General features: G+C 46.8%; 1 protein-coding gene across 1 annotated transcript in view; it reads left to right on the top strand.

Moving 5' to 3' along the window:
• MMP17 (matrix metallopeptidase 17) overlaps positions 1-26120 on the top strand; it is a 273972-nt gene that overhangs the window by 173243 nt on the left and 74609 nt on the right. The gene's annotated exons all lie outside the window — the stretch shown is intronic.

Here is a 26120-nt window from a genome sequence, read left to right on the forward strand (position 1 = left end):
GTGCCATTTGGGTTTCACCTGCCGCGTAGCAAATCGTCACAACTTGTAAGGTTGCGGATAGGCTCTGGTTCAGGTGATAGGGATGGGGGAACGCTCTCGCCATCCCTATGTGAAAGGTATTCCGTTAAAGGAATCCAGGGATGTTAAGTTGTGGGTGAACATATCAGACGGCACAGCGATTCTTCAAACAGCTCTTGTTTATTCCCAGGCCAGGACAGAACTGAACTGAAGGGTTCAGTCAGCCTACTTATATAGAGCTCCAGTACAATGTAACTGTAACAATTTTCTAAAACTATCCAATCACTGAATGTCACTTTCGATCCCTTATTTGCATAACTATCTACAGTATCCCCCTGCTGGCCCAGGGTGAGAACCTCAGTACATAACAAGGGACTTGATGGTTTGGTCAGCTCCTGAGAGGACGGCCCTATTTTCTTTTTTTTCTTTTTTTTTATAAAATTTTTATTGGGTTTTCCGCTTTTATAAAGACAATACAGACACAAAAATAACACAAGACACAAACATGTATAAATTCAGCAGATCCTCGTTTCATAACCTTGTTCCCTGACTTCCCCCCACCCCCCCCTCGTGCATCCCAATTCCCAAGATTATATCAGCAAGTTGGTATTTCTCCTCTTAACCATCTTATTCATTTTATTACCTCTTTTCTAATAAAAAAATTGATTTTCCTAAGTTGGACTTAAGTTCTCTTCCATCGATTTTTCATTTTATCTTGATTAAAAGTCATATTAACCAAACCTGAAAGTCTTAAGAGTTTTTAAGAATCTCCTCTTCCCTCCCTCCCATCCCCGGTTTTTGTCCCTTCCCAATAAAAATCCAAAGTCAAGATTCTCAGCCTGGGTTCCTCACGTCCGAGGCTTTCAAGTCTCTTTCAGTCCCTCTCCGCCGGTCTTGTTGGTAGTCCTTTATGTCAGTCGTCGAGTCTGGAAAAAGATCTTTCACCATCAAAGCATATTCTCTTCCCACAAGGAGATTTGAAAGCAACTGCTGGAGTATTTCCACAAAGCCTGTATCTTCAAAATCAAAGTCCAAACGGAGGCCCCAATCATATTTCTTTATTTTAAGTTCCTGTATTCCATATTGTCCCAGAACCTCCTCCTTCTTCTTCTGCATCTTTCGCAGACTTGTGGTAGATATGTTCCCAGAGTCTCCTTGCTTGTGTTCCACAGATGTCAGCTTTTGGTTGTTGCTTCCCAAGGTTACTTTCTCTTTTTCTTGTTTAGTCTCTTCCACCTCTGTAGACATTGTTTCCCATTCAGCTGTGGATTCTTTCTCATTCAGGTCCTCAATACAAACAGCAGAGTTGCCTGTTCCCAAGGTCATAGTGATAAGTTGTTTATTCATGGCTAAGCTCTGCTCTTGTAAGATTCCCACCAATTGAAACATCCTTTCGATTTCCACTAGTAACTTTCCATCCACAGCCATTGTATCCATTGTAGTTTCACAGAATTCCCCCTAGGGGGAATCTGGTTACTTATTAGTCTTTTCTCCAACAGTCCTTTAGCTTATTATTATTACTTTGTTTCCAACAATTTTAACTCAATTATAACTCGTCTTAATCCAGAGGGATCTTAGATAGTGATTTTTCCACTTTAAACTGCCCGTTTGGCAGCTTTGACAGCTGTCAAACTCCGCAGCTCTTACACAGGCACAAAGGCAGGACGTTCCCGAGCCCGGGAGGGGGGGGTTGTTTAAAACATAAAGAGGGTCTCCAAAACTCCACTCTCCAGCACAAAATTTCCTTTAGCTAAATCTTGAAAGTTAGTGTCCTTTTTAACTCACCCCACCAAGGGTAGGCTCTCCAGCTTAGCTCTTATGTCGTTGCTTAGATCGTCTGCAGGGGGGGGGGTGCGGACTTCCTTTTAGCACACCCCCCGGTCGTCTCCAATTCAGGGTAAAATTTTTAAAGTCCCAATCCGTCTTACTCACGGGTAATTCTTTCAGTCCAGATTTTCAAGGAAGAAAGTCAGCGCTCTCTGGTCATGGCTCGCGGCTTCGCTCCACCGAGGTAGCGGTCGACTCTCAGTGCCACGCCACCCCCGTATCCTCTCCGCAGCCTTTAAAAAGGCTCTTCGTGGATCAGGGGGGGCACTTAAGGCACCCGCCGAGTCTTCAGTCCGCAGGCTTCCGCGCCTGTGGTTTTTAAGGGTCCCCGCGTCGCCGGCGCAGCAAAGACCCGTCCTCAGTAGAGCCGATTCCCTCCGCAGCTCGGAGGGAATCCGCCATTTCCAGATCGCGTCAACCCGGAAGTCCGAGGACGGCCCTATTTTCATTGGAGAAATACTGGAGGGAATGGATGTGAGGTGCTCATTTCTGTCACGACAGCTCGGATCACTCTTCTAAGATGACAACTCATCACCACTGCCACAAACAGGTCTAGCAACCCAAAGTCAATTAAGTGCCAGTGCTGACAGCAGCCAAGATGGTATCTTACAGTGCTTAATCTAGCAGCCTTTAGATCACTTCCTAAAGTGTTTCTGCTCCCCGCTACTCTTCCTTAAATTATACAACCCCCCACTTTGACCTGCTGTCTGGGCTCCTGTTAAATTTTGCAATAAGAAAGCCTTGTAGATGTTGCCATGGATTTCAAACTTCCCTAGTTGGTTCCAATTTATCTTTTATCATCCTATTTAGTGCTTAAAATAATAACAATGCATAAGGTCTAGGAAGTGATCGTTTGCCATCCTATTTCCCACCCCCACCCTTCCCCTGTTGCCTGACAGAAAAGGGGTGGTGGTGAAAACAATGCAAGTCCATCATTAAGGCAAATAAATAAATAGATTTTGCATTTCTATTCCATCTCTCTCTCTAAGGAGCTGAAGATCGTGTACACTGTTCCCCTTCTCCCCATTTTATCTTCACAAGAACCCTGTAAGGTAGGGTTATGCTGAGAGGCAGTGATGGGCCCAGGGTCACCCAGTGAGTCTCATGACTGAGCAGGGATTTAAACCCTGTGCTCCCAGGTCCTGGTCTGATAGTAACCACTACACCATACAGTGGTACCTCGGGTTACAGACACTTCAGGTTACATACGCTTCAGGTTACAGACTCCGCTAACCCAGAAATAGTACCTCGGGTTAAGAACTTTGCTTCAGGATGAGAACAGAAATTGTGCGGCGGCGGCACAGTGGCAGCGGGAGGTCTCATGAGCTAAAGTGGCACCTCAAGTTAAGAACAGTTTCAGGTTAAGAACAGACCTCCAGAATGAATTAAGTTCTTAACCCAAGGTACCACTGTACTGCATAAAATAGCTCTTAATTGGCTATACAAATGATGTCACTACCTGAGTGACTTTGCAGTAGAGATGAGAGGAAGCAGGTGGGTGGCCTTTTCGAAAAGCTTTTACCTCTGTGGAATACCTCTTTCTGTCGCGCACCCCATTTTTGGAGGACTGCGAAACAAAAAAATCCTCCTGACCTCACTCTGAATAGGCTTTAGGATGTGAACATTATTATTATTTAATACATTTCTATACCGGCCTTCATCCTAGGATCACAGGTGGTCTACAATATAAAAACACAAAAACACACACAACATAGTAACAAACAAAACAATAAACACCTCCCACAGGATTATTGTTATTTTAGATAACAAGATGTACCGTAATTGGCCATGTTGCATCCTACATTCAGAGTGAGGGCAGGAAGCACCATCTGCTCTGATTGGCTACGTGAAAGCAGGACACCATCATTCTTAATGAGCAATCCCTGATTGGTTGGGATGAGCACCCCAGGAGCCAGAAGACTCAGGGTTTCTGTTGCAGCTGTTTTAAAAAGAGAACTGCAAACACACACAAAAGATAAATACTGGAAGTGACTGAACATCCCAGACTTCCTGGGGCCCCAAAGTCTGCTCAAAATATTTATCCTGAGCAGGGCAGGGCAGGGCTGTTTTGCTCTCTCTTTGTTATCTGATTAAAAGTCCTTGTGAATCAGAATCATCATACTCTGTAATTTGTGATTGTGGGCCACATTCCCCTTCCCAGCCTCATCATGACCTGCTTCGTGGGTGGTATCGCAAAATAAAATCTCTGCAGATGACATAACTCTGGTTACATTCTACCTGCGGCAGGTGGCCTTCTCTCCACGGCGCCTAATTTCTCATAAGGTCACACAAAATTGATGGGATGATGTCAGGATGACAGAATGGCCATTTATCTTTCCAGAATTTTCAACTCCTTGTAACCTCTGGTTTTCTCCTTGAACGCGTCATCACACAGGAGCGTGACATTGCTTTCGAAGGCTGTATATGCATCATATGTTTAAAGCACATGACTTTCCCCAAATAATCCTGCAAACTATAGTGTGTTAAGGATGCTGAGAATTTTAGCTCGGCGAGAAGCAAACTACTATGCCCAGGATTCTTTGGCGGAAATCACATGTTTCAACTGGATGAAGTGCAGCTCAGCCCTGGGTCCCAGGGCATGGTCTGAACATACCTGATGCAGCAGTCTTGTTATAGCCAAGCAGTCTTACTCAATCATACTATAATATAATTGCACAAACATACAACAGATGTCCTTTCTCCTGCCCGCCAGATGCAGTGCACAGCATCTCCAGGCTTCCTTAAGGAGCATCTCCAGGCAGAGCTTGGAATGTCCCCTGCCTAGAAACCCTGGAGAGCTGCTGTCGGTCAGAGTAGGCAACACTGAGCTCAATGAACCAATTCAATATCAGGTGGCTTCCTGGGTGCTGTCTCTGCAGCTAGAGGCATCATGTTGCCAGGTATGGCTCCAGGTTTGAGCCTGCCATTCCCCGCCAAGCGCTGTCAGGTGGGCACCTGTAATTCACCTTCAAAAGAGGACCAAGGAAGGCAGCAACTTGCAGGTGCTAATTTATAGGCATAGCCACAAATTTAGAAAGGATTGTTATAATCTAAATAGAAGTGCAAGGCATACTTCTCGGTCACCGGTCCATGGACTCACTATGCATGGTCAACTCCGAGGTCCCTCTTGTTCTGCCTTCTGAAGGTTCTTTATCCGTAAGCCAGGCTTGTCCTGAACAATTCTGCCCATCGCTGTTGGCATCCATCTGTCTTGGGAGACAAAGGAAGAATGTGCCATCAGGGGCAACGTCAAACTGTTGGAGAGCCTGCTATGGCTGTGGAGACCAATATGGGAGAGACAAGTTTTGTTGCAGCTGGGGCAGAGGATGGCCTCCAGTTGTGCTGATGCAGATACACCATGGCATTTCTTCTCTGTCAGGAACGAGCCAGCTCCAAGCGAAGGTTTGCAGCCAATGGCAGAAAGCAGCCAGGAACAGGGAGGCTTTGATGTTAGTCAGACAGGGGAGAGCCAGCAGCTGCAGACTTCAGCTCTTCCTGACCTTGATGGAGAGGCTGATAAGGCAGGAGCTAAGAGCAGGCTAGAACACAGCCAAAGCTTGCCGGAAGCACAATCAGGTGCAAATAAACGCAGAGACAGCCTCTCAGAACTGGAAGAGGTTGGAGCTGATCCAATAAGTCTGAGGAGTCGGCGAATGGGAGGGTTGTTAGACAGGAAGCAAAACAAGAGACGTAAGGGTCATAAGTGCAATATCTGTTGGAGACGCTGGAAGGAGTCTTCAGAAGGGTCATCTTGAGTAATGATGCTGGAGGCTTTGTTAGAGCCGTCCGGAGCTACCTGATTGTTTTTGCAATAAATCCTCCTTTTTAATTAGCTACGCTTACTGCGTTATCAAGCTGGGAACCTGGACTCCTGACATTCTCTCTGCGGTCCTCCCAGAGGTCAATTCTACTCTGGTCACTGCTGTGGATACATGACCTGTCTTCAGGCACTGTGATGGTCCAATACACCTTCCAATAGAGGACTCCTATAAACAGAGTCCACTCTATGACAGTCCTACAAACAGAGTCTCAGGCCTCTCTTGCAGACCCACAGGACTCTCCCCAAGACGTGCCTCCTCCCCAGGCCCCCCCACCTCCCAGTTCTGTTTCCCGACCAGGATGTGCTTCTCAAGCTGTGAGAATGCTTCTTTCTTGCCTGGATGGAGAGCTGTATGTGCATCGAAACCTCTGGCTTTTGCACGACCGAGATGTTGACTATGGTACAGTGGCATCCATGTGCTCCACCCCATCCCCTTTTCCTACCTCTGGCCCTGCACACATTTTGCCTCTGGCTCTGCCCTCAAGCTTGGGAAAGGTTTCCCTGTCCCTGAAACAGAAGACGGCCCTCTTTACAGCAGGACAAATGACTGCTCTACCTCTGGTTCCTACTGCCAGCGCTTTTCACACCATAAAACTGAACCAAGTAGCTACACACACACACATACACACCCCTTGAGTCCTAGGAACTGCAATTTACAATTCCCAGCACCCTTAACAAACCAGAGTTCCCAGGATTCTTTGGGGGGAAGTCATGTGCCTTCTCAGATATTCCAGCCTCTTCTCTTCTCTCATCCTGTGATTCTCTATTCATCTTTTAGAATCCAGAAGCCTTGTCTTGGGTACATACTGTACAACCCATGTCACTTAGTGAATTCCTGAGATCAAGGACACCTCCAGGCTGGTACCCAATTCATTAATTTAATGATGTAATTAGTTCACAAGGGGTGTGAGTCAGGTCAAACTTTTTCCTGCCTCATCACAGCAGAGGTTTAAGGGTAGCAAACCACTCGTGATGCCCCTATTATGAGCTAAATCCCTTAAATAACATAGTGCCCAGAGAGAAAATATACCCTAATAACACCGCTGGGGAAAAACCTGCATTATTTCTGTGGGAAAGAACAGAGGGTTTTTATCTGTCTAACCTCAGGTCTTGTACTGTGTTTATCAACCAGATATACACAGGAAAACTCCCTCAGAACTACACAACCAATTAGCGTATGTGGTACCTCAGTAAACCCAGCCTGGTTGCTAAGCAACACTTCCTCTTCCACCACCATCTTAGTTGGTTGAGAACAAGACTAGTTCTTAAGTAATAAAAACTGAATGTTCTCTGCCTGTTGCACTTGCAGCACCTGTTTGCTCCTGTTTTGCCTTCCAGAACCTTTTGGAATCGAGGAAAATCTCTTGGCAAATGCATATTGTGAGCAGCTGTCTTAAGCATATGCAGTGCTGGGGTGCAAAGATCCACCTGGAGCCCCCCCCCACGGGTTGCCCAGTCCCAGGCGCGCAGGAGGACGGAGCTGGCCAGCCACCTCAGCATCTTGCTGGCTTGGTTGCCCCCGAACTCACAACGCAGAGCTGCCTGCAGCAGAAGAGTCTACCACGGCACTCCGACCGACGGGCGGGCTCTTCCCCAGACTCAACTCTCTGGCCCCAGACTCTCGGCCTGGTGCCCCTGAGAGCCCCGCGCCCGGGTGCCCCCACCCCTAGCACCTATGGGTAAGACGGCCCTGCAACTGAATTTGCAGCTCTCCCAGAAGATGACACTGGAGTGAGGGGACAAATTGGATTATCTGGTTTATAGGAGCTCTTCTGTTCTCCAAATTGCTTGTCGCGTTAGAAGCTTGTCATGCACACACACACTAACGTGCACACGTGCGCGCACACGCACATGCATGAACCTCCCTCCCTTACTAAATTCCCAGACTCAATGTTCCAGACATGCAGGGTGGTGCTAGATCACATTGTTAAAGTGGACTAGGACTCGAGGAAGCTGTCTCAGTCTTGAGTCAGGGAACATAAGAAGAGCCTTGCTGGATCAGCCCAAGGGCCCATTGAGTCCAGCGCTCCTGGTTGTATCCAACTAAGTTCTACTCAGCAAAGAATCATCAAAATGAATGTTCGTAGGTTAGTCAGACCCATTAAGTCCAGTGGGTCATCTCTGGAATAGAAAGAACATTGGATCGAACCCTGTGTTCTCACAGGGGCCAACCAGATGTCCATGAGAAAGCTGAATTGCAGCGGGTCAGACTAGATGACCCTGGGACCCCTTTCAACTCTGCAATGGTTCTATAAGCAGCACCTGAATTTAACAGTATTCTCCCTGGATGTGATTCAGGGGCATACTGTGTCTGACAAGGGAGGGAGAACATAGCAATTGTGGCAAGTAGTCATCAATAGCCTTAACCTCTATGAATTTGCCTAAACTTTACCGGGTCAGGTGAATTTGTCCAATCTGCTTAGAGGATTTAAAAAACAAACAAACAAACAAAAACAAGCAATCAAGCAGTATATAAATTTTGTTCAAAAAAGTAAATAAAATCCTCTTTGAAAACCATCAAAATTGGTGCCTCTCGCTACCTCTTGTATGAGTTTCATGCTTTATCTGTGCACTGCGTGAAAAACTTTTCTTTGGTCTGTGCTGAATCTTCCCACATCCAGCTTCACTGAATGGCCCTGAGTGCTAGTAGTACGACATATACAGTGCTATTTTTCTTTTGAAAAAAGGAGGTGCCGGAGCTTACCATTAACATGGATTAACTGTTAGAATTCCTGCTCCATGATTGCAGTCATGGTATTTTTGTCTTTCACATGACGGTATATGTTTTGACTCCACAGAGTGGGAAGTGACGGAGACAGGATGTTTGTGTTACTGTCTTCCGTGAAGTGCGACTATTGTCCTTTCTTCTTTTTCTCTTTGCTGTCTAGAGAGGGAGCCATGTTGCAGTGCTCCGTGTATGTTTATATGTAAATAAAGTAGATTAGCCAAAATGCTGAGTTGCTGAGGTCTGTCACGCATGATGCGCAAACTCTGCGGATCCCTAAGTGTGCTGGTGTCGGTTGGCATCAGTCGCTGTGATGTTCAGGCTGAAGAAAGCTTTTGAAGCTCCCGAACGATCGACCAGGAGGGAGAGAGCATGCGAGTCGGGCATGTGTCTCTGCCAGGGTCCTACTCGAGTGTAGGCTGAACTCCTGACATTAACAACCCAGGAAAGAAAATACATGCACAGTATTATGGGACTTGTGAACTCAGCCTCCGGGGAGGTAGCTTGGCTTAAGAGGTAGTGAGTGGTCCAGGGTCATCCGGGGAGTGAAGCTGGGGATTTGAACTCGAGCCTCTCCATCCTGAATTCAATGCCCAGGATGCCATTTCTCAGTTTAAGCCAATTCTGTTTTTTTTATATATAAATTTCATCAAATTCTGATTTGTTTATTTTCACGTTTTGTTTCCCTTGTGTTACAAATCATCCCTCTTCAAGCTTCAGTTATTTTCCATAATTGCTTTCACTCCCATTGATTTTAATTCAAAGCAGGGTGGCGGGGTGGGGATATCAAATAAACCAGCCAAACAAACAATAAACCACAAGTATCTTCAACTGGAAAAGGAGTTCTGATTTAGGAAATCCTTAGGATCAAATAGTCTGAAATGGTCCCCTTAAAACACACAGAGAGAGAGAGAGAGAGAGAGAGAGAGAGAGAGAGAGAGAGAGAGAGAGAGAGAGCTTCGCAATATCTCTTAAAAAGTTTGGGTGTAATCCTTGACGCCTCCCTTTCCATGGAGACGCAGGTTACAGCAACAGCCAAGGCGACATTTTTCCACCTTCGCCGCATCAAGCAGTTGGTCCCTTACCTTTCCCGCCCCGACCTGGCCACAGTGATCCATGCGACGGTCGCCTCCAGGCTTGACTACTGTAATCCGCTCCACGCAGGGCTGCCCTTGAAGCTGTCCCAGAAACTCCAGCGGGTGCAGAATGCTGCAGCGAGGCTCCTCACGGGGTCTCTGCCATGGGAGCATATTCACCCAGTGCTTTCAAGCTGCACTGGCTCCCAGTGGAGTACAGGGTCAGGTTTAAGGTGCTGGTTTTGACCTTTAAAGTCCTTCACAGCCTAGGACCCTTGTACCTACGGGACCGCCTCTCCCGGTATACCCCATGGAGAGCCTCAAGGTCCATAAATAGCAACACCCTAGAGGTCCCAGGCCCTAAGGAAGTTAGATTAGCTTCAACCAGAGCCAGGGCCTTTTCAACACTGGCCCCGGCCTGGTGGAATGCTCTGGCTCATGAGACCAGGGCCCTGCAGGATCTGATTTCTTTTTGCAGAGCCTGTAAGACAGAGTTGTTCCGCCTGGCCTTTGGCTTGGAGCCAATTTGATTCCCTTCTCCTCCCCCTCTTTCTTTTTTCCTTTTCCTTTTTCCTTTCTCCCCCTGTGATGAGGCTGCATTTTAATATTTTAATGTTTCAATATTTTAATGTTGTATTTTAATCTTGTTTTTAAGTTGTATTCATTCAACTTGTTTTTATTATTACTTGTTAGCTGCCCTGAGCCCGGCCTTGGCTGGGGAGGGCGGGGTATAAATAATTATTATTATTATAAATTATTATTATTATTATTTATTATTATTATTATTATTATTATTATTATTATTATTATTATTATTATTATTATTAATGCCCATTATTATTATTGATAACAACAACAAAAGCAGATGGACCAGTGAGGCCTTTTCACAAACAGGGAGTCACCACCATAAAACAACTCTGGAGTGTAGCAGACATCGACCTGGCTTTCAGATTCTGGCTGTGAGCTAGAATTGCACTCTTTCAACCCTTTCAGTTACTGCTGCATATATAACTGTCCATCCTTGCTGTCTTTGATGCTCTTTCTCTTCTCCAAATATTTGTTGACTGATGCCCCTGAGGCTAAACAGAGGCTTTAAGTCAAGCTTTGCGTATTCAGCTGCTACTTCCTTTGTAAACTGGCAACCACCCCAGTGTTTGAGTTTAATTTTGGCTTTTTTGCAGGGACAGAGGGACAGTTGCAAAGAGCGGACAAGGCTGGGCCACTGAGAAACACAGCTGAGTCTACAGGTCATTCTTGAGCAGGGTGCTGTAGCGCCACCTTGAAAATGCAGGTTATTCTTGGTAGAATCCCAAGATGGTAGGCTGGAGTGGGCTGATGTGGGCTGAAGATGCCGTTTTTATTTTTTATATATATAATAATATTTATTAAGGTTTAGTAAACAAATTTTAAACAAGTTTTAAACATAAAATACATAAAACAAAGAGTTACAAAAATAAAAAGAGTGCAGAAATTCAACAAAAAGACAGCTAACAAAATAAAAAAAATCATTACAAGCCCCAATAAATCCACCCAAAAAAAAAGGAAAAGAAAAAGAGATTACATCTCCATGTATTGTATTTTGTTCACTAGTTTCTTGACCTCCTCGCACCTCCCTTTTTGTATTCCAGTTCAAATATTTAGTTCAGCAAATCCTTACCCTCTGTCTTTTAACCTTACTCAACATCTTGAACTCTAATAGAAATATAATTTCCGTCATTATCAATCCAAATTTACATATTCTTATTAATCTTATTACTAACACCACTTATTTTCAGTCCAACGTCCATTTAACATTCATTAATTTTACAGTATTTCTGTAGATAGTCTTCTTCCAGTCTTCTTCCACCGACTCTTCTCCCTGGTCTCGGATTCTGCCAGTCATTTCTGCCAATTCCATGTAGTCATGAAGATGCCGTTTTTAAACGTTCCTTTGAGAGAAAGAGAGAGAAGCAAAGTATAGACAAAAAAATAAAAGCCACTGCAAGTAGCAAGCTAGCACCTCAGGGTAGACGTACTGTTCTGCTAGTTTTCTACTTGTAGAAAGTTTGTTTGGTTTTCGGGGGGAAATCCAAAGGAGCTTTTAAAAATGCAATACGCCATCTGAGAAGTCCTACTGTATTCAATGGAGCTTATTCCCAGGTAACTGGGTACAGACTGTGCAGCCTTATGCTGCATCCCCAAGTATTTTTACTTAGAACTAAGTCCCATTGAGTTCACTCGGATTTCCTCTCTGGTATGTTCCTGATGAGGTTGTAATTGGCTCAAGGTGACTGATGTAGATGTGTATATGACGTCAACGTGTGCAGCGAGATCAAGCGCAGAAGCTCCCTGATGTGGAATAAAAAGGTAAAGGACCCCTTTTTAGGTAAAGTCCAGTCGCGAATGACTCTGGGGTTGCAGCGCTCATCTCAGTTTACTGGCTGAGGGAGCCGACGTTTGTCCGCAGTTTTCCCGGGTATGTGGCCAGCAAGACTAAGCCGCTTCTGGCGAAACCAGAGCAGCGCACGGAAATGCCGTTTACCTTCCCGCCAGATTGGTACCTATTTATCTACTTGCACTTGATGTGCTTTCGAACTGCTAGGTTGGCAGGAGCTGGGACCGAGCAACGGGAGCTCACCCCGTCGCGGGGATTCAAACCACTGACCTTCCGATCAGCAAGTCCAAGGCTCAATGGTTTACACCACAGGGCCACCCGCATCCCAATGTGGAATAGGATGTCTCTATTTACATCTGAAAAATCTTGGAGGGTATTAGGTTGTTTTGCCCCTGTCTGCCACTCATAGCACCTGAAGTCCTAAAATATCTGGAGGACCCTCCATCCCTGAAATTAAGCATTAACCAGCACCTTCCCACCCCCATAACTATTAGCCTAGCCAAAGAAGAGTCACCCAACAGCCACAGAAGTATCTTAGCTTGCATGAAGCCCCCAAAAGTCCCTAGTGGAACTCATCCAAGATCATGGATGTCCAATGATGTCCCGTGCTCCATGAACATTGTTTCCCGCTTTTCCTCCATTACGTCACTGATTGTATTATATAACTGGGTAACAAGCTACCACAGGCTCGTTGAGCATAACGTGTCCCATCCCACAAATTAAGCAGCAATGCCTCTGATTCACACTGAACAAAGGTGAGCTAATGCCAGGTGTACAGTTATTCCTCTTTTGTCCGAGGGTGACTGTGATCTTCTAAACGTTCTTTTATCTACAGCAGAGGTTCCCCAGGGTTCTGTTAGAGGAGGTACTTACAAATTGTGCCTTTAACAGCAGTTCTGAAATGGTAATAGGACATGATTTTTAAATATTTGGGGTGTGTAATGGTTGTGGGTTACCTATCCTTAATGGAACCCACTTTTCTGCACCACTGAGACTGCAGTCCTAAACATACCACCCTGAACAGACATGACTCCCCTTCCTTGCCCACCGCATAATCCTGGGAACTGTAGTTTGTTAAGGGTGCTGAGAGTTCTTAGGAGATAACTGTTTCCCTAATAGAGCTGTAATTCTCAGAGTTCCCTGAGCATAGGGATTGACTTCACTCCAGAAATTGTAGCAGATGGAGCCTTAATAAGGAATAAGTCGGAGACACTATGCCTCTAAATACGAGATGCTGAGGATCACAAGAGTGTTCAGCTCAGGTCCTGCTTTTAAACTTCCTATAAGCATGGAAGTGAGAGTTGGACCATAAAGAAGGCTGGTCGCCAAAGAATTGATGCTTTTGAATTATGGTGCTGGAGGAGACTCTGGAGAGTCCCATGGACTGCAAGAAGATCAAACCTCTCCATTCTGAAGGAAATCAGCCCTGAGTGCTCACTGGAAGGACAGATCCTGAAGCTGAGGCTCCAATACTTTGGCCACCTCATGAGAAGAGAAGACTCCCTGGAAAAGATCCTGATGCTGGGAAAGATGGAGGGCACAAGGAGAAGGGGACGACAGAGGACAAGATGGTTGGAAAGTGTTCTCGAAGCTACCAGCATGAGTTTGACCAAAGTGCGGGAGGCAGTGGAAGACAGGAGTGCCTGGCGTGCTCTGGTCCATGGAGTCACAAAGAGTTGGACACGGCTAAACGACTAAACAACAACAACAAGCGTCTGGCTGGCCATTATGAAAACAAGAGGCTGGACTAGAATGGATCTTTGCCCTGATCCAGACCCTCCAAGTGTCCCTATTTTTCAAGGACAGTTCCGGATTTACAGAAACCGTCCCGGTTTCTAAATTGATCCAGGAATGTCTCACCTTTCCTTAGGATGTCTCTATTTTCATCAAAGAAATGTTGGAGGGTATGGAGTTATCTGACCCCCCAAGCCATCGGAAGGCAGCCCTGTATAGGGACGTTTCTTAATGTTTACTGTTTTTATATATGTTGGAAGCTGCCCAGAGTGGCAGGGGCAACCTAATCAGATGGGTGGGGTATAAATAGTAAAATTATTTATTTGTTTAATTTAATTTAATTATTATTATTATTATTTAAAGGTAAAGGGACCCCTGACCATTAGGTCCAGTCGTGGCCGACTCTGGGGTTGCGGTGCTCATCTCGCTTTACTAGCCGAGGGAGCCGGCGTACAGCTTCCGGGTCATGTGGCCAGCATGACTAAGCCGCTTCTGGCGAACCAGAGCAGCGCACGGAAACGCCGTTTACCTTCCCGCCGGAGTGGTACCTATTTATCTACTTGCACTCTGATGTGCTTTCAAACTGCTAGGTTGGCAGGAGCAGGGACCGAGCAACGGGAGCTCACCCCGTCACGGGGATTTGAACCACCGACCTTCCGATCGGCAAGTCCTAGACTCTGTGGTCTAACTCACAGCGCCACCTGCGTCCCTTCTATTATTATTACTTAGGACGTCCCTATTTTCCTCAAAGAAATGTTGGAGGGTGTGCTGAACCATCACTGCTCGTCCTGGTGTTTTTATGGTCAACAATGGTTTTTTATTAGTAGTAGTGTTATTAAGAAATAATGGTCAACCATTGTTAGTTGGGTCCAAGCTAAGTTGCAGCACAATCCTTTTACTGTCTACTCAGAAGCAAGTCCCACTGATTTCCGTGAGTCTTACTCCCTGGTAAGTCTGCATAGGATTGCAGTGTTAGTCACACTTGAAATAGATGGCCCATAAACTAATAATGATTAACTTTTCACATTCATTTCAGTGGGAGTTAAGTGCAACTAATTGAGGCTGGATGCCTTGCTCACAGGTTCTCTTAGCAGCTGAATGCTAATTGCCTGATAATGAACTAGCAGTTCTTCTGTGGCACATACTTGGGGAATTACTGTTGTGGCTAGAGGGCCCAAAGAGGGCCTGGGAGGCGAGTTCAAATCCCCACTCAGTCAGAAATCTCACCGGGTAACCTGGGGCCAGTCACTGTCTTTCAGCAGTACCTACAACACAGTTGTGAGGATGAAATGGGGCGGAGAGAGATCTGGATAGGCAAAAAGGTGGAATCTAAATGTAGGAGGAAGAAGAGGAGTTGTTGTCTGCCTGTACAGTCCTGACCTGCCACTCTATTAAACGATGCCAAGGGTGACTGTGGGTTGTTTGCACACGCACGCACACACTGTAATTTTGTATTGATTTGTGTACTGTGTCCAACATTAGTCACGCTCCTGGTAGGTCCATTGAAATTTATGCACATGACTAAGTTAGCTCCATTAATTTCAATGGATATACTCTAAGAACTTAAGATACAATACCCTGTTACGTCCTGTCCTGTGACCAGAAGTGAGTTTGTAGTTATCCTGGATAGTTTATTCACACACACACAAACAAAAAAATACAAAACACAATGTAAAATTCCTACACACACACACACATTTTCTGTATTCTTCCTCGTTAACTGCTTGGATAAGTTTTATTTGATTAATATATAACTTTGTATATTATTAGTAGTATTAATAATATTGTTCTGTATAGTATACAGTGGTACCTCGGGTTAAGTACTTAATTCGTTCCGGGGGTCCATTCTTAACCTGAAACTGTTCTTAACCTGAGGTACTACTTTACCTAATGGGGCCTCCCGCTGCCGCTGCGCCACCGGAGCACAATTTCTGTTCCCATCCTGAAGCAAAGTTCTTAACCCGAGGTGATATTTCTGGGTTAGCAGAGTCTGTAACCTGAAGCTTATGTAACCCGAGGTACCACTGTATATACAAAGAATACATAAAATTATAGATGCTTGGAGAGATAGATATGAACTCATAGAATCATAGAGCTGGAAGGGACTGTGAGGGTCAGCTAGTCCAACTCCCTGCAATGAAGGAATCTTTTGCCCAACATGGGGCTTGAACCCACAAACCTGAGATTAAGAGTCTCACACCACACACACACACATTTTGTATCATTTTTGTATTCTTTGCTCTATATGTGTTTGCTGTATATGTGTGTGTGTGTGTGTGTGTGTGTATGCATATATATATATATATATATATATATATATATATATATATATACAGTGGCATAGCGTGGGTTGTCAGCACCCGGGGCAAGGCAAGTAATTTGCGCCCCCTAACCCATGGATTTGCGCCCCCTAACCCGTGGATTTGCGCCCCCTAACCCTAACCCCCAGATGTTGCGCCCGGTGCGGCCGGCCCCCCCCTGCACCCCCCACGCTACGCCACTGTGTATGTGTGTGTGTGTGTGTGTGTGTGTATATATATATATATATATGCAGGTTTTGGTGTCTTCGGGTGTCTTCCCGTGTAAGAGTTGGGGTGTCTAGGCGACGTTTCAACGAGGTCTCACTCGTCATCTTCAGGCTGGTGCTTTCGGCTTCTTCGCCAGCCTGAAGATGACGAGTGAGACCTCGTCGAAACGTCGCCTAGACACCCCAACTCTTACACGGGAAGACACCCGAAGACACCAAAACCTGCATTCCTGTACCCGTGAAAATCTACGAAAGCATATATATATATATATATATATATATATATATATATATATATATATCAAGCAGTATATAAATTAGGATATTCAAATTAATGACAACGATATACAAATATCTATACTTCTCAGTCAATCGAAGCAGGGATCAACACAGAATGCACAAACTGATACAGAATTCAACATACAGTGGTACCTCAGGTTAAGTACGGTACTTAATTCGTTCTGGAGGTCCGTTCTTAACCTGAAACTGTTCTTAACCTGAAGCACCACTTTAGCTAATGGGGCCTCCTGCTGCCGCTGTGCCGCCACCGCGCGATTTCTGTTGTCATCCTGAAGCAAAGTTCTTAACTCGAGGTACTATTTCTGGGTTAGCGGAGTCTGTAACCTGAAGCGTCTGTAACCTGAAACATCTGTAACCCGAGGTATCACTGTATATGTATAGTAAGCACTATCCGAAACATTAAAAAAACTTAAAACACAGTTAGTCACTGGGTGGTACATTACAGTGATTGTAGTGATGATCATAACCCTTCGGGTTGAAGGGAGGAATACAAAGAGTGGCATTCAGTGTTAGCCCTACTCAGGAGTAGTCCCATTAAAAACAACAGCCCATTAATGTCACTCAGCAGCTTCATTCTGAGTAAAACATAATTGGCCACAACCCTCATAGTCAATGAATAAACTATCTCTAAATTTGGTTGGGCATCCATAAATGTATCCTAATCACTAGCTTAGGGACAATTCTTCCCACTGTAATTCTTTTCACAGTCAAGAGGAGGAAACATTTGGTGACCTATTACACACCTGTCCTCCGCTGAAAAGGAAAAATAAATAAATAGCCCCATCGCAAATCAGTGAGAGATGATCTCTTCCGCCTCTGTCCAAACAGTTCTAGCAAAGTCCTCTCTGAGGCACAAACAGCTGGAAGTTACACAATGTAGACACAATGGGCTAGAGCATTCAGATGCCCCAGGTGACTGTGGCTTTTTTCTTTTTCTTTTTGTTTTATGGCTATGTAAATCATACTGTCAAAAACCAGAAGAGGCAGGGAGAACCCTCAGAGGCTCCTGAAACTTCCCATTTTTTTATTGCCTGCCTGGAACTGCTGCAAAGGGAGGTGTCTGTGAGGGGGGGGTAAGCATCTAGCAATCCTATATATATACCTCGGGTTACAGACGCTTCAGGTTGCACTTTTTCGGGTTGCGCACCGCCGAAACCCGGAAGTACCGAAACAGGTTACTTCCGGGTTTCGGTGGTCGCGCATGCACAGAAGCGAAAAATCGCACTTTGCGCATGCACGGAAGCGCCAAATCGCAACCCGCGCATGCGCAGATGCGCCGCTAAGGGTTGTGAACACTGCGGGTTACGAACGTGCATCCTGCATGGATCACGTTTGCAACCCGAGCGTCCGCTGCATTATTAGACGTCCCTATTTTCATTGGAGAAATGTTGGAGGTTATCCTATACATGGGCAGTGGGGGGTATTCATTTTAGTGGCTGTGTGCTTGTTAATAAAAGTCAGTGTCCGCAAGATCACATCTATGGCACATCTAATGCACCAACCTTCCCCCCCCCCCATCCCACATATGTAGCCATCTAGATGTCTCTGGGAAACACACCATTTTGTTATTTTTTTTATTAATTTCTTGCTCAAGGTGGCGTGTACATGGTTCTCCACTCCCGGTTTTATCCTCACAAGAACCCTGCGAAGTAGATTTGGAGGAAGAGGCGGCAGCTGGTCACCTAGTGAGCTTTGTGGCTGAGTGGAGATTCGAACGCCGGCCTCCCAGGTCATAGTCCGACACTCTTAACCATTACACCAGACTGGGAGGCATGCATACAACAGTTCCCTCTTGATACTGGTTTTCCTGTACTGGTGTATACTCCCCACACCTGAATCTTTCATCATTCAGCTTCATTGGATATCCCCAGGTGTCTTGTGAAAGAGAGAAGATGAGCCTCTATCCCAATTCTCCACTCCACACCATGCATGCTTTTTCAAGAATATTCCTTATTTGCCTCCCCCTACTGCACAAAAGGGACGCGGGTGGTGCTGTGGGTTAAACCACAGAGCCTAAGACTTGCCGATCAGAAGGTCGGCGGTTCGAATCCCCGCGACAGGGTGATCTCCCGTTGCTCGGTCCCTGCTCCTGCCAACCTAGCAATTCGAAAGCACATCAAAGTGCAAGTAGATAAATAGGTACCACTCCGGCAGGAAGGTAAACGGCGTTTCTGTGCACTGCTCTGGTTCACCAGAAGCAGCTTAGTCATGCTGGCCACATGACCCGGAAGCTGTATGCCGGCTCCCTCAGCCAGTAAAGCAAGATGAGCGCCGCAACCCCAGAGTCGGCCACGACTGGACCTAATGGTCAGGGGTCCCTTTACCTTTACTGCACAAACTAAAAAAACAAGAACTATCAGAATCCAAAGAATTCTAACATTTTCTCACAGAGGAGTTGCCCTTGATCTTAAGCATATCTGGCGCCATGGTGCAAAGCTCCCTCCAGCGCCCACCACCCATTTCCCAGAGATTTTTAGGGAGGATGGTGCTGCCAGTGGGGCTGAAGGAGGCAGGCAGCGGCTGGAGGGCAGCTCCTCTAGCGGGGAAGAGGCAGAGGCTGGACGTGGCACCTCCCGCCTCAGCTGGCCGCTTTGTGCCACGGTGGCCATGGCAGACGGAGGCTCCAGGCGCGGCGTTGTTTCGGCATAGCATGGTGGAGGCGGGCAAGGGTGGTGAGCTGATGCCGGGAGGCGTCACGTCCAGCCTCTGCCTCTTTCCTGGCGTCCTCCAGAACTTGGCGCCCTGGCGCCCCACGCCACTAGCCTCTATAGGTAAAGTGCCCCTGCCCTTGATCACTTGGGTAGCTCTTTTCTGCATCTTTCCCCAGCTCTGCAGTAGCCTTTTTGTGTTGGGGGCAACTGGAATTATATACAGTGGTACCTCGGGTTACAGATGCTTCAGGTTACAGACTCCGCTAACCCAGAAATAGTACCTCAGGTTAAGAACTTTGCTTCAGGATGAGAACAGAAATCATGCTTCAGCGGTGCAGCGGCAGCAGGAGGCCCCATTAGCTAAAGTGGTGCCTCAAGTTAAGAACAGTTTCAGGTTAAGAACGGACCTCCAGAACAAATTAAGTTCTTAACCCGAGGTACCACTGTACAGTATTCTAAGAGCAGTCAAACCACAGATTTTCATAATTTTTATTTTCAATCCCTTTTCCTAACAACCCCCCAAATGGAACCCCACATTTCCACACACACCCCACAGTTGCTGCAGGTATGCTTGACATTTTCATCATGACAACCACGGACAGGGAGTCCCTACGGAGGGTGGCGAATACAGCACATGACGTCATGGGCTGTCCTCGGAGTTCGCTAGATGACATCACGGGAAACTGCTGCCTCCTCAGGAGAGTGAGGAAAATTCTTAGGGACGACTCACCCCCTGGCCAGCACTTCTTTAATCTCCTACCTTCGGGCAGGAGATACAGAAGTATAGTCAGCAGCACCAACAGGTTAAAGAACAGTTTTTATCCGTGGGCTGTTGGGCTGCTGAATGGGGAAAAAAGTGGTGTAATTGACTCCTGACAAGCACACAGAGTGCGAACAAGACTGAGTGAATGGGGGGGGGCCTCATTTAGTTTTACTGCACACAGGTGGTGTAGTGACAATAAAGGTTTATTTATTTATTTATATCCGCCACTACAAGATCTCTTTGCTGGCCAGTCACTACCAGTTCAAACCCCTTTAGGATTATTTTTCATTTTATTTTTGCCCCAACGTGCATCCTTGTACACTTGCTTGCACTAAATCACATTTGCCCCTTTAAACGCCCACTCATCCAGTTTGGAGAGCTGCTTTCGGAGTTCCTTGCAATCCCTCTTTTGTTCTTCCCACCTCGAACAGTTGGGTGTCACTGGCAAATCTGGCCTGCTCACCCCTAAGTTCAGCTCGCTTGCAAACAAGTTAAAAAGCACAGGTCCCAATAGCGAACCTCTGGAGTCCCCATTGATCCTTCCAGTATGGCCATTCATTCCTATTGTTTCCTGTTCTTTTTTTGCAAGACACAATAAGTCCTGTGCTCTTAGGGACACTTCTGGTTGTCTCATATCTAGAAAGCATCAGTCCAAGTGGCTCTACACTTGCAGGGCTGGATTTAAGTTTGATGAGGCCCTAAGCTACTGAAAGTAATGGGGCCCTTTATATGTCCAGCTGTCCTTTGTCAACAACAAATTGTCACTGTTTTTTTGTGTTGAATATATGCTATATGGTAATTTATGGACCTAATAGGTATCTAAAGCCATTTGCACATAACAAAATATGTATTTTTTCAAAGTAATTGTTGAACTGAAATCCAGAACGGATTAAGTTTGAGAACCAAGGTACCACTGTATATAGAAACGAACAAACCAGTGATATTTTAGGGAGCAGGCTAGCAGGCAGGGCCCATTACTTTACATCATAGGAGCCTACACAACACAGAACACTGTTGCTGTATGTAGGTTTTATTTTATTTGTTTTTTATCTTATATTTAGGAAATGTACATTCAGGTTTTTTCCCCTTTAACTTTTTTTGGGGGGGGCATGAGAGTGGGGCCCTAAACTATAGCTTGTTTAGACATTTTAAATTTCCCACTGTCAGGGGTTCAGGGACAGAGGCACAGGTGAGGGAGGAGACGGAGAGCGATGGGGAAGAATCCCAGGACTGTGAGGAAGAGGAGGACAATGACTTGAGGTCTTCCATGAGTCTCTCAAGTGAATCGGAGGATTCCCAGAAGGGGGCGCCCCTAGTCAGGCCAAGGGGGTTCACAGGGGGGACATGCCAGGGGCAGGGAAGCAGCAGGGAAACCCCGAGTGGGCGTGGGAGATCGGGGCCGGCTTCCCAGCAGGAACGAAGTGAAGAGAGTGGGGTTCCCAGTGTGACACACGGAGCGGAGCAGGAAGGAGACAGGGGAAGGAGATCGGGGCAGAACGTCCTGCCGGAAGAGGCGGAGAGTAGTACAGGGAGTAGTGTAAGTGTCAAGAGGAAGGTCAGGGGTAGCGAACGCGCGCCAAGTTCAAATGTGGAGGCGCGCGGAAATGGAGAGAGCCTGGAGGAGGAGCCTGGCCCCAAAGCACGAAGGAGGGGGGAACAGGCATCTGAGGAATCCGCTTCAGGAGAGAGCAGGAGAGAAGGGACCCAGGGGGGCAGAAAGACCCTGCGGAAAAGGAAAGACAGGAAAAGGTGGACTAGCACAAGCCTCTTAAGCTGGTGTAGGGGCGGGACCGATTCAGAGGGGACTTAAAACGTCTAGGCTAAGAGACGCGGGGCTGCGCGCCTCGGTTGTGGAACCAATAATGAACTGCAATAAACATCCTTGTATATAAGAAGAGCTTGGCGTTGGTCTTTTGTGAGCTGAGACCTGAGGCAGCCCTGACACCCACCCTGGAGTTCAAGACCACCCCCAGAAACATCATACATACACCACACAACAGAAATCTGAGTGCGTTGTTTATCTCCTGTCAGGCAGGTTACCTGTTTAATGGTCACTTGATTGGATTGCCTGGGGAGCCTGGCCAGTCTTTTGTAATGATAAATACTTAGTCCCTGAGCCAGATCACAGGCTCACACCCTATTCATATCTTAAATGTGCCCTTAAGACAGGATTTGTGAGGAAAGAGACAATGGGGAGGTTTCCCACTTTGACCTTGCAGAGAAATATTTGAGGTCAATTTGTTCAGGACTTTTTTCTGTGGGGTTTCAGACATGTGGTTTATATATTTATGTACGTGTTTGCTTGGTACATTTATGAACATCTATTACATATCTAAGACCTTAACATTCTTATAACAGCTTCAGCAATAAATAAAATAAAATACCGTATTTTTCGCCCCATAAGACGCACCGGCCCATAAGACGCACCTAGATTTTAGGGGGGGAAATAAAGGGAAAAAAATTTATTTCCCCCCAGGTGCGCTGCGCTAATCCAGAAGCTTGGGGCAAGCTGAGGTCAGCGCGCCCCAAGCTTCTGCGTGCCGGCAAGCAGTCCGCTGCCGCCCCAAGCCTCCCGCACCCGGCAGGAGGTCCCACCGGGTGCGCGAGGCTTGGGGCGGCAGCGGACTGCTTGCGCGCACCTAGAAGCTTGGGGCGGGCTGAGCTCAGCTGGCCCCAAGCTTCTCGGTGCGCGCAAGCAGTCCGCTGCCGCCCCAAGCCTCGCGCACCCGGTGGGACCTCCTGCCGGGTGCGCGAGGCTTGCAGACACTCGCCCGAAGCAGGGGGAGCCCTCCAGAGGGCTCCCCGTGCTTCGGGCGACAGGCTGCCGCCCCAAGCCTCGCGCACCCGGTCGGACCTCCTGCCGGGCGCGCGAGGCTTGCAGGCATTCGCCCCATAAGACGCACCCCGATTTCCCCTTCATTTTTGGAGGGGAAAAAGTGCGTCTTATGGGGCGAAAAATACGGTACATAATTTCAAACATATTGTTACAAGCTACACCAATCTTTGCAAGATTCCAAAGGGTCTTGACACTAAACCAGGATTTGCAGTGCAGCAGAGACTGTAGTGTCTTTAAGATGCATGGTTTTATTTACATATACAGTGGTACCTCGAGTTACAGGTTACTGACTCCACTAACCCAGAAATAGTACCTCAGGTTATTAACTTTGCTTCAGGACGAGAACAGAAACTGCACGGCGGCGGCTGGAGGCTCCATTAGCTAAAGTGGTGCTTCAGGTTAAGAACAGTTTCAGGTTAAGTATAGACCTCCCGAACGAATTAAGTTCTTAACCCAAGGTACCACACCTGAGCCTTGATAGGGGGAGTGCAGAATATTTCACCTCAAGAGCAGAAGCCAGCCATGCTCTGGGTATAGCCTCTCCCATTCAGCCTGCATGCAGTTCTGCCTCACCTTTCTTTTTAGTCTTGCCAAAAACCTTCTGAAAATGACACTTTTTCCTGTGGTGACATCATACCCCCTGCAACCTCCCAGGGGAAGGATAGTATTTGCCTTGTCAATCGCCCTTAATGGCCCAGAACTCTGCTCTCTTTGTTTCTTAATGTCACCTGTATCGGCTGATTTCCTGAACACGGAAAACCAGTATAGTCTGTATTTTTACACTGCTAATTTCAGTATCTGGCACCTTTCCTTAATACTCCAAATATTAGCTAAATTCTAACATTTACTACATTTAAGAGTTTGGGGGAATCTGCCCCACCTCACAAACTGATAGCCTCGCTTTTTGAAAGACACATCTGCTTCCGGATGTACTATTAACAAAAATACTTCTCCTATAGAAAAATAGCAGAATGTTAATAAAGACATTTCGTAAAGCACAACTACACATTTCTCCCAACCCAGCATGGTGCTGATTCCTTTTACTATTTCTATCTATTTCCTTAGGGATCTTCCAGCCTCTTCCTTCCTTCTGGGCACACACTCCAGACACATCTACATTTCAAAGACAACTTTTGCACACAATGATTATCTGAGCAATTTTAATAAAATATTAATAATTAACCAGTTCTGACCACGAGAAACATGTAAAAAGTACAATTTAGCAGCATTACAATACCACTGCTAACTTGCAGGAAAAGCAAAGAGCCCCCATAGACCAAACCCCTCACCCACTCCTCCAGGCAGCTGCCTGAGTGGTCCATTGGCTTGGGGTTTCCACAGAGTTTTTTGTTTAAGTAGTTTAACACAGAAATCCTCTTTCATTGGATCTTCACACTGTTCACAGTGGAAGCAAATTAAGAAGCAGGCTGCGCCCAGTCCCTGTTGGAGGGAAACTTCTTCCAAACAGATTGATCCAGACCACCCCCCACCCCTGTCCTTGGAGGCCAGAAATTTCTCTCTCTGCCTACTCCCAACTTCTCTGAACCCTTCAGGGGGCCCAACCAGGTTTAGGTTTGATGAGGCCCTAAGCTACTGTAGGTAATGTGGCCCTTTATATGTCCAGCTAGGGACATGGGTGGCGCTGTGGGTAAAACCTCAGCACCTAGGACTTGCCGATCGCATGGTCGGCGGTTCGAATCCCCGCAGCAGGGTGCGCTCCCGTCGTTCGGTCCCAGCGCCTGCCAACCTAGCAGTTCGAAAGCACCCCTGGGTGCAAGTAGATAAATAGGGACCGCTTACTAGCGGGAAGGTAAACGGCGTTCCGTGTGCTGCGCTGGCTCGCCAGATGCGGCTTTGGCACGCTGGCCACGTGACCCGGAAGTGTCTGCGGACAGCACTGGCTCCCGGCCTATAGAGTGAGATGAGCGCACAACCCTAGAGTCTGTCAAGACTGGCCCGTACGGGCAGGGGTACCTTTACCTTTTTATATGTCCAGCTGTCCTTTGTCAACAACAAATTCTCACTGTTTTTTGTGTTGAATATATGCTATATGGTAATTTATGGACCCCATAGATCCATACACAACACAAAACACTGTGCTGTTGTTGCTGTTTAGTCGTGTCCGACTCTTCGTGACCTCATGGATTAGAGCACGTCAGGCACTCCTGTCTTCCACGGCCTCCCACAGTTTGGTCAAACTCATGCTGGTAGCTTCGAGAACACTGTCCAACCATCTCATCCTCTGTCTTCCCCTTCTCCTTGTGCCCTCCATCTTTCCCAACATCAGGGTCTTTTCCAGGGAGTCTTCTCTTCTCATGAGGTGGCCAAAGTACTGGAGCCTCAGCTTCAGGATCTGTCCTTCCAGTGAGCACTCAGGGCTGATTCCCTTCAGAATGGATAGGTTTGATCTTCTTGCAGTCCATGGGCCTCTCAAGAGTCTCCTCCAGCACCATAATTCAAAAACTGTTGCTGTATGTAGGTTTTATTTGTTTTTTATCTTATTTTTTTGGAAATGTACACACAGTGTTTTCTTTTCCTTTACATTTTTTGGGGGACCCCCCAAAAGAGAGGGGCCCTAAGCTATAGCTTGTTTAGCTTATACGTAAATCCAGCACTGGGCCCAACCAAGGCAGGTAACTCTCCCCAGGACTCTTGCCCCCTTCCGATCCCGGGAGGAGGTGGCTGCACCCAGCACTGGGGCCATTCTCCACCCCACAAGGCCATCTTGGGGCAAAATCACTGGCGGTTTTTATTTCAGCCAGCTCTGCAGGCACAAAAGACTTGCTATGCTCCTGGGTGCTCCCTCCCATTAGGGAAAGTGCCAGCATGCTCCCAGGCACACCGGCACACTTTCCTCTCCCACCACACATTCAGCAGAAGCTTTGGTTCCCTTTTTCCTGGCACCCCCGCAGGCACTGATCCAGCAGTCTTCCGCTGCTCTTCCTTGCACGCTCGCATGCACCTCCAACTCCCTGAGTGCTGGCAGCCTGTCCTTCTCCAATGTGTGGTCTTGCCCCCGTCGCATTCAGTTGCAGACTGCTTCTCTTCGCAGGGATTCACTTTTCTCCCCTTCTCACACACTGCTTTCAGCATCTTTATTTCCTGGAAGCTACATGCAGCTCTTTTTGTTAATAAATTAAACCACATCACAGGCCAACATCATCAATCACAATATCATTTGAATGGCGAAGCCCATCAACTTTGGGGGGACTGGCCCCCTCAAATATTTTATGTGGGGGGCAAAGGGTCCTCTGCCTCTAGGAGCTGTCTCCTATAATGGGGTTATAGTCAATCACGTTCTACTCAAGGGTTGTTGTTGTTTAGTCGTTTAGTCGTGTCCGACTCTTCGTGACCCCATGGGCCAGAGCACACCAGGCACTCCTGTCCTCCACTGCCTCCCACAGTTTGCTCAATCTCATGTTAGTAGCTTCGAGAACACTGCCCAACCATCTCGTCCTCTGTTGTCCCC

This window comes from Podarcis bocagei (assembly GCF_964188305.1).
Source record: "Podarcis bocagei genome assembly, chromosome: 16".
Classification (NCBI taxonomy): Eukaryota; Metazoa; Chordata; class Lepidosauria; order Squamata; family Lacertidae; genus Podarcis; species Podarcis bocagei.